This window comes from Schistocerca gregaria, unplaced genomic scaffold (genome assembly GCF_023897955.1).
Source record: "Schistocerca gregaria isolate iqSchGreg1 unplaced genomic scaffold, iqSchGreg1.2 ptg000440l, whole genome shotgun sequence".
NCBI classification, from domain to species: Eukaryota; Metazoa; Arthropoda; class Insecta; order Orthoptera; family Acrididae; genus Schistocerca; species Schistocerca gregaria.
In genome coordinates, this window is record NW_026061863.1 from 859,852 (window position 1) to 867,672 (window position 7,821).

The following is a 7,821-nucleotide window of genomic DNA, read 5'->3' on the forward strand; positions in this document are numbered from 1 at the left end:
TTGTGGTAGCTGATTGACAATGGATCCAGCAGAATACTGCACTCCTTTCTGCACAAGAGTCAAGGAAGTGCATTCCACATACAGATTCGATTTGTGCCTAGTATTAACTGATTGAAAGCTGCTAACTGTTGGGAATACGCTAATACTGCTAACAATAAACAACATTAAAGAAAATATATGCTGTCAGGGCAATGTCAGAATTCCCAGACTATTGAATAGGGGCCAACAAGAGGTTCTCGAACTTACACCCCATATAGCTCGAACAGCCCGTTTTGAGCCAAAAATACCCTTTTTGAATCAGAAGAATTACCCAAAGAATATAATACCATACGACCTAAGCGTATGAAAATATGCGAAGTAGACTATTTTCCATGTTGAACTGTCACTAATTTCAGATACTGTTCTAATGGTAACTAAAGCAGCATTTTAGTTTCTGGACAAGATCCTGGACATGGGCTTTCCACAACGGCTTACTATATATCCGATCGCCTAGGAACTTTAACTGTTTCGTCTCGCTTATAACATGCCCATTCTGTCTGATCAAAATATCGGTCCTTGTTGAATTGTGAATTAGAAACTGCAAAAACTGAGTCTTACTGTGATTTAGCATCAAATTGTTATCCACAAGCCATGAACTTATTCCATTAACTACATTATTTGATACTGTTTCAGTATTACACACAAGATCCTTCACTGCCAAGCTGGTGTCATCAGCAAACAGAAATATTTTTGAATCACCTGTAATACTAGAGGGCATATCATTTATATAAGTAAGAAACAGCAGTGGCCCCAGAACCGACCCTTGGGGGAATGCCCTCTTAACAGAGCCCCATTGCGAATGATTATCACTACCACTCTCAATATCGCAGAGAATTACCTTCAGCTTTCTGTTCTTAAAGTAAGAGGGGAACCAATTGTATGCTACTCCCTTACTCCATAATGGTCCAACTTGTGCAGTAATATTTTGTGGTCAACACAGTCAAAAGCCTTCGTTAAATCAAAGAAAACACCTAGCGTTCGCAACCTTTTACTTTATCCGTCCAAAACCTCACAGAGAAAAGAGAATATAGCATTTTCAGTTGTTAAACCATTTCTAAAACCAAACTGTACATTTGACAGCAAATAATGTGAATTTAAATGCTCCAGTAACATTGTATATACAACCTTCTCGATAACTTTAGCAAACACCGATGGCATTGAAATAGGTCTAAAGTTGTCAACATTATCCTTGTCTCCCTTTTTATAAAGTGGCTTCAGTAGAGAGTACTTTAATCGGTCAGGAAACCGACCACCGCTAAAGGAAAAGTCACAGATATGGCTAAGTACTGGGCCAACATACACAGAACAATACTTCAGTATTCTGCTAGATACCCTGCCATATCCATGAGAGTTCTTGGTCTTTAGTGATTTAATTATTAACTCAATCTCCCTCTTGTCAGTATCATGGAGGACCGTTTAGGGTAACAGTCTCGGAACACTTTTTTCTAAGAGCGCTATATGATTCCCTGTTGGGGCTAGGTTTCTATTTAGTTCACCTGGTACATTCAGAAAGTGATTATTAAATACTGTACATATATGCGACTTATCAGTAACACGAACATTCCCACTACGCACTGATTCTATATCGTCGACCTGTCTCTACAGACCAGCCACTTCATTTACGACTGACCATATGGCTTTAATTGTATCCTGAGACGTAGCTATTCTATCTGCATACCACTTTGCCATACCAGTTTACATACGATTATATGAATTAAGGAGATCTACCAGCATCCTTTTACTTGCACAATCACTTTACAATTAATATTGAAATCACCACATATAAATAATTTTTTGTATTTCCTACAAAGTGTACCAAAAACCTCCTCTAGCTTTAGCAAAAATGTTGTGAAATTGGCGTCTGTGGCTCTATAAATAACAATTAGAAGTTTAGCTCCATTAAATTTAACCATACCTTCACAACATTCTAACACCTTTTCAGTGCAGTACTTAGAAACATCAATTGACTCTAATGGGATGCTGTTTTTCACATACATGGCTACTCCCCCACACCGAAAAGAGCTCCTAGAAAAGCTGCCAGCCAACCTGTATTCTGGTAAAGGAAGCCTCTGAATTATCTCCTTATTTAAGAAGTGCTCAAATATACCAATAATTTCAGAGTCAACATCTATAAGCAGTTCACTAACTTTATCTCTAACATCTTGTATATTTTGATGAAATATACTAATTCTCTCATTACTTGGATACTTAAGCTTTGTCAAAAGTGGATCTTTTGTTAGAGAGACTTCCCTTAAGCAGGAAGACCTATCAGCTGACTGGTGCAGCTCTAACATCAACTACTGCAGGAATTTTCCCATGAGTGATCCCACCACCTCGATCTATGCTGTCACTTTAATTTTCCTGTAGGCGGTGTCTATCTTACCCATGGTGATTTTCGCCTCTACATCCTTACATTTGTCCTCTAGCCATCCCTGCTTAGCCATTTTGCACTTCATGTCGATCTAATTTTTGAGACGTTTGTATTCCTTTTCGCCTGCTTCATTTACTGCATTTTTATATTTTCTCCTTTCATCAATTGAATTCAATATTTCTTCTGTTACCCAAGGATTCCTACTAGCCCTCGGCTTTTTGCCTACTTGATCCTCTGCTGCCTTCACTACTTCATCCCTCAAGGCTACCCATTCTTCTTCTACTGTATTTAATTCCCCCATTCCTATCAATTGTTCCCTTATGCTCTCCCTGAAACTCTGTACAACCTCTGGTTCTTTCAGTTTATCCAGGTCCCATCTCCTTAATTTCCCACATTTTTGCAGTTTCTTCAGTTTTAATCTACAGTTCATAACCTATAGATTGTGGTCAGAGTACACATTTGCCCCTGGAAAAGTCTTACAATTTAATACCTGGTTTCTTACCTTTATATAATCTATCTAAAATCTTGCAGTATCTCCAGGTCTCTTCCACGTATACAACGTTCTTTCACGATTCTTGAACCAAGTGTTAGCGATGATTAAGTTATGCTCTGGGCAAAAACCTACCAGGCGGCTTCCTCTTTCATTTCTTACCACCATTCCATATTCACCTACTACGTTTCCTTTTCTTCATTTCTCTACTATCAAATTCCAATCACTTGTGCCTATTCTATTTTCATCTCCCTTCACTATCTGAATAATTTCTTTTATCTCATCACACATTTCATCAATTTCTTCCTCATCTGCGGACTACTTTTAAGATTATGGTAGGTGTGGACTTCATGTCTATCTTGGCCACAATAACGCGTTCACTGTGCTGCTTGTAGTAGCTAACCGGCATTCGATTTTTTTTTTATTCATCATTAGACCTACCCATGCGTTAGGTTCATATTGGCATTCCTAATACTTAAATCTATATTCGATGTTAACAATGACGCCGGTGGATAGACTATATGAAATTACTGATCGTCGATAAAGTCGCGAATATAACCGACATGCTATTGGGCCCTTCGCAGGGAAAGGGTTTTCGCCGCAAAAAGCGGGAAACTGGAATCCAGCAAATGAGTAAAAAATACATATTCGGTGACAAAAAATTAGTGTACGTACACAACAATAGACTGGGATTTCTGTATTACATAAAGCAGTTTTTGTAATTGTATCTTGCAGCTTTAGTTATTTTTAATTAAAAGAGATTTTAAAAGGACAGAAAGAGCGTTTTGGTCTACGCTACACATCGTTCTGTTAGTATAGTCTTGACTTCGTAATCACTTTCGTGGACTTCTGCAACTCTCAATCAAAATATCCAACCTAATCGAGACAATACGCTACGATACAGCCGACATCATGACAAGAGAATGGGCTACATCGAACTCGAAGTAATTTTATATAGATAAGGATCTCAATGACCTGTGTACGTCTAATATAAAAGATCTCCTAACCATTCTCCTCAAATAGATCGCCATCTTCACTTGACCTTTAACTGAAACTGTTTCAGAATTAAAGACTGAATTCAAAGAAAATTTTGCTTCCAGTCACAAAACAAGAAAAATAAAAATAATAAAAGTGAGAATGTGAAACAGGTTAGCAATAACCACAAACAGGAGATTCTACAGAAAATCAAAGTGAGAAAGGAAATTATTAATATTATCGACCGTTTAGGAACTCTATGCTACGAAAGGGATGAAACCACATATAGAATAACTGGTGGAAAAGTTAGTGTGTTTTAAGATTAAATCCAAACAACAGTTAGAGAAAAATATATCGAAGCTAGGCCTATATTACGAAAAATTGCTAAATCTCGAGGCAAATTGTGTCCTCCAGTATTTGATGAAGTGTTTGTGCCCCTAGCACGGATAAAAACAGGATCTACAGCATCAACAGAAACTTCGGATATGTGTTTCATATTTCATCCAAGCCTACAGTCTATAAATACTAAAACAAAATACCACTACAGGGAAATTACCTACGAAGAAGTTCTTGGTAAAACTATGTAGCTGTAGTTGCCTTGGACTAACGACGTGTGATTATCAATGTAACCTGTACAGACTGTACGCTTTCCAAAGCTGTTATCCATGAAAAAGCTAAACGACGTTTCGTGAACAAAACACAATTTAAGAGCTTGGCCTTACGAACATTGCAGACGCCGTCTATGCAACACGCGTCACACTTCAAAGAGTTTACCAATACATTGTATTGTTTACTATCGACCACGGATCAAGCAACGTAAAAAGCACTGCGTCTACTGAGATCATGATTCAGAGTTAAAAAAAAAAAAAAAAAAAAAAGAAACTAATAAGTCGCCTACATATTATAGTTGCTGCCGAAAGAGGAGAATCACTATTTTCCCACAAACGGAAATATAGTTAAAATTACGCTTCTAATTCGGCTAGTTTCGGCGGTTACTAAAATTTGTAGTGAAAGTTACATAGGGAACTCTCCCGTCCCCCCACCAGAAACGTAGTTTTCGTCGCTGTTGTGCGACTTTTGTACACAGCCAGAGAAAGTGTGTTAAACATGGCGCGGACGGAAACACTAGGCTACGCTACAGGGAAATCTGCTTACACAACGTTTACTCGGCATTAATAATCGTTGGCGTAAACATCTCTCAATCAAATTACCCCCTTCCAACCTAACTTAGATCTCGGGCTACACTGCCCATAGGCCTGTCATCACAACCAAAATTTCAATGTGTGGGGGATATCCTGTACTTCTCGCTAATCTCTCTCTAGGCAAAAATGTCAGTTATTGTAGATTGGTGGCAGTCTCAACTACAAGATTTACTAATGATAAACACTATTGAGGCGGCTCGTAATTTTAGAATAGTTCTCTTCGTCTTACTTGGCATAAATTGTTCGCTGGCGTCCCAGCAGCTAGCTCCTTCAGTGTCTGCTTCTGCCATCGCACCACGCCAGTCTGTTTTTATCCTAGCAGACAGAACGCACCGCACATCCGACAACTTCGGAACCACTCAACTGGCCAGTTAGCAACTGAGCCGAACACTGTTTACACCGTCAAAGGAAAACTATGCGAAGATGTACACTCGAATGGCACGACTGAGTAGTACACACACACACACACACACACACACACACACACACACACAAACAGTAATATCTGTAGAATGTCCATCGACACGCGCAGAACGAAATTCTTCTCCGAAAAAAATCTCGTGACTATATTCCGGCGTTACGGCCAGGTTCTCATTCAAATGAGCAAAAAATGTTATATATTTTTTTTGAGACAGAGAAAATACACTTGAAGGATCTGTTTGGGAGTTACGAGTGATCATACTATGAGCTTTATTTTAGATTTTCAGTAAAAAAAATGGCGCCCGCAATTATGATTTGATCACGCGGACTGCGTGCAGTGTGGCCTCTCAGATGTTACCTGAAATCAAAAATGGATGACATCAGTTGATACTAAATTACTTCTCTGAAATTGAAAATGGAAAACATCAGTCGATATTACATAAAATTTATGGGAGCGCATACCTAACCGCAATGAAACAACCGTAAATTTAACGATACGGTACTAATTCGAACTCTGAGTTAAATTTTTTGGGTGGTTTATTTCACTCCTTATGCCTTCACAAAAATTACTTAATATTAATCAGTGTCATATATTATAGGTATAAGCTCCTAAGAAAAGTGTTTACTTTTCTGGGTCAGAGGTAGAAGTTAAGAGATTGAACCATTTTTAGTTAATGCTGCATGCCGTTCTGAGAAAATTGTTTCTCAAAAAAAAAAAAAAAAAAAAAAAAAAAAAAAAGTTCAACGTCTAGGGAAACCTTTTAGTTATATTATTACTTCGATTTGCATGAACTGAGGGTTACATGTATATTTTTAATGTCGCTGAACACGAATCTGCAGTAAGATTTTCAATATTCAAAACGGCTAATGCAATACGGAGAGCACAGGATTATGCTTTGTCCAATTTTTACCAAAAATGCATTTTCGTTATTTACGTTTAGTGTGCAATCCAAGGAGCACTTTTCAACCCTTCCTTTGGCTGGAATTGTTCCTAGATAGCAACTCCCTGTTCTTCTTGGCAGGAAAAGCCGATCTGTCTAACCTGGATATGCAGCACTCGTTATTCGTCAGTGTTATCGGCGAGTATGTTTGCAGTATGAATCATTTTGTGCACGTGCGTCACGGGACGAGCTTTGATCTACATCTATATGGATACTCTGCAAATCACATTTAAGTGCCTGGCAAAGGGTTCTTCGAATCCCCTTCACAATTGATAGTTAATTGAAACCCTCAGCTGCCGACAGGTGTTGTTGATATACTTCGATGGGGACAGCTGAAAATGTGTGCCCCGACCGGGACTCGAACCCGGGATCTCCTGCTTACATGGCAGACGCTCTATCCATTTGAGCCACCGAGGACACAGATGAATACCGCGACTGCAGGTATTTATCCCTTACACGCTTCCCGTGAGACTCACATTTCCAACCGGCCACAATCCACAAACGTAATGTATGTAATAGGTGTTTGCCCATCCACTCAATACCGGCCCACACTAAGGTGACGATTCGCGTAAGATTTCGGGCAATCTGTGCGCATTCGCACAGACGAAGGTCAATGGCTGGGTAACGTTTAACCATATATATGAAGATAGTAACTGTTCTCGAAAGAACAGGCGCCACTGACGACCGGGCAGCTTCTCTAGAATACATGATAGACCGGCCTATGTGGCCGAGCGGTTCTAGGCGCTTCAGTCGGGAGCCGTGCGACCGCTACGGTCGCAGGTTCAAATCCTGCCTCGACTATGGATGTGTGTGATGTCCTTAGGTTAGTTAGGTTTAAGTCGTTCTAAGTTCTAGAGGACTGATGACCTCAATTGTTAAGTCCCATAGTGTTCAGAGCCATTTGAACCATCAGTCCCTGTGCTTACACACTACTTACATTAACTTATGCTAAGGACAACAAACACACACAACGATGCCCAAGGGAGGACTCGAACCTCCAACGGGGGGAGCCGCGCGAACCGTGACAAGGCGTTTGAGACATGGCGGATACCCCGCGCGGCTCATGGCAGTCGTGACACTGCTTCAAACAATGGGCTGTAGAAATTTTTTTAAGCACGGATTAAAAAAAAAACCTTTCCGTTCCAAGAGTCTGGACAAGTACACCTTAAAAAAAATGCAACTACAAAGAAATTGAATTTTCGAACTTTTTGGATGAGAACCTGTCCCTATGGAACACCGTTGATAAAATGTTACAGGGATTATGTACTCAGGTTTCACATGTGGATTAACAATTCCTAATCGAGGAATTTGCATCTCCCACCTTGGAATTCTCAGTACAGAATTTTTATCCATTACGAGATTCTCAGCCACTTGCAAAAGTGA

The 7,821-nt window shown here is 39.5% G+C and overlaps 1 non-coding gene across 1 annotated transcript; it reads right to left on the reverse strand.

Moving 5' to 3' along the window:
- Positions 1-6,781: 6,781 nt before the first annotated feature.
- Positions 6,782-6,855, reverse strand: Trnat-ugu (transfer RNA threonine (anticodon UGU)). The gene has a single exon. It is a non-coding gene; the product is annotated as a tRNA-Thr (tRNA).
- Positions 6,856-7,821: the final 966 nt, after the last annotated feature.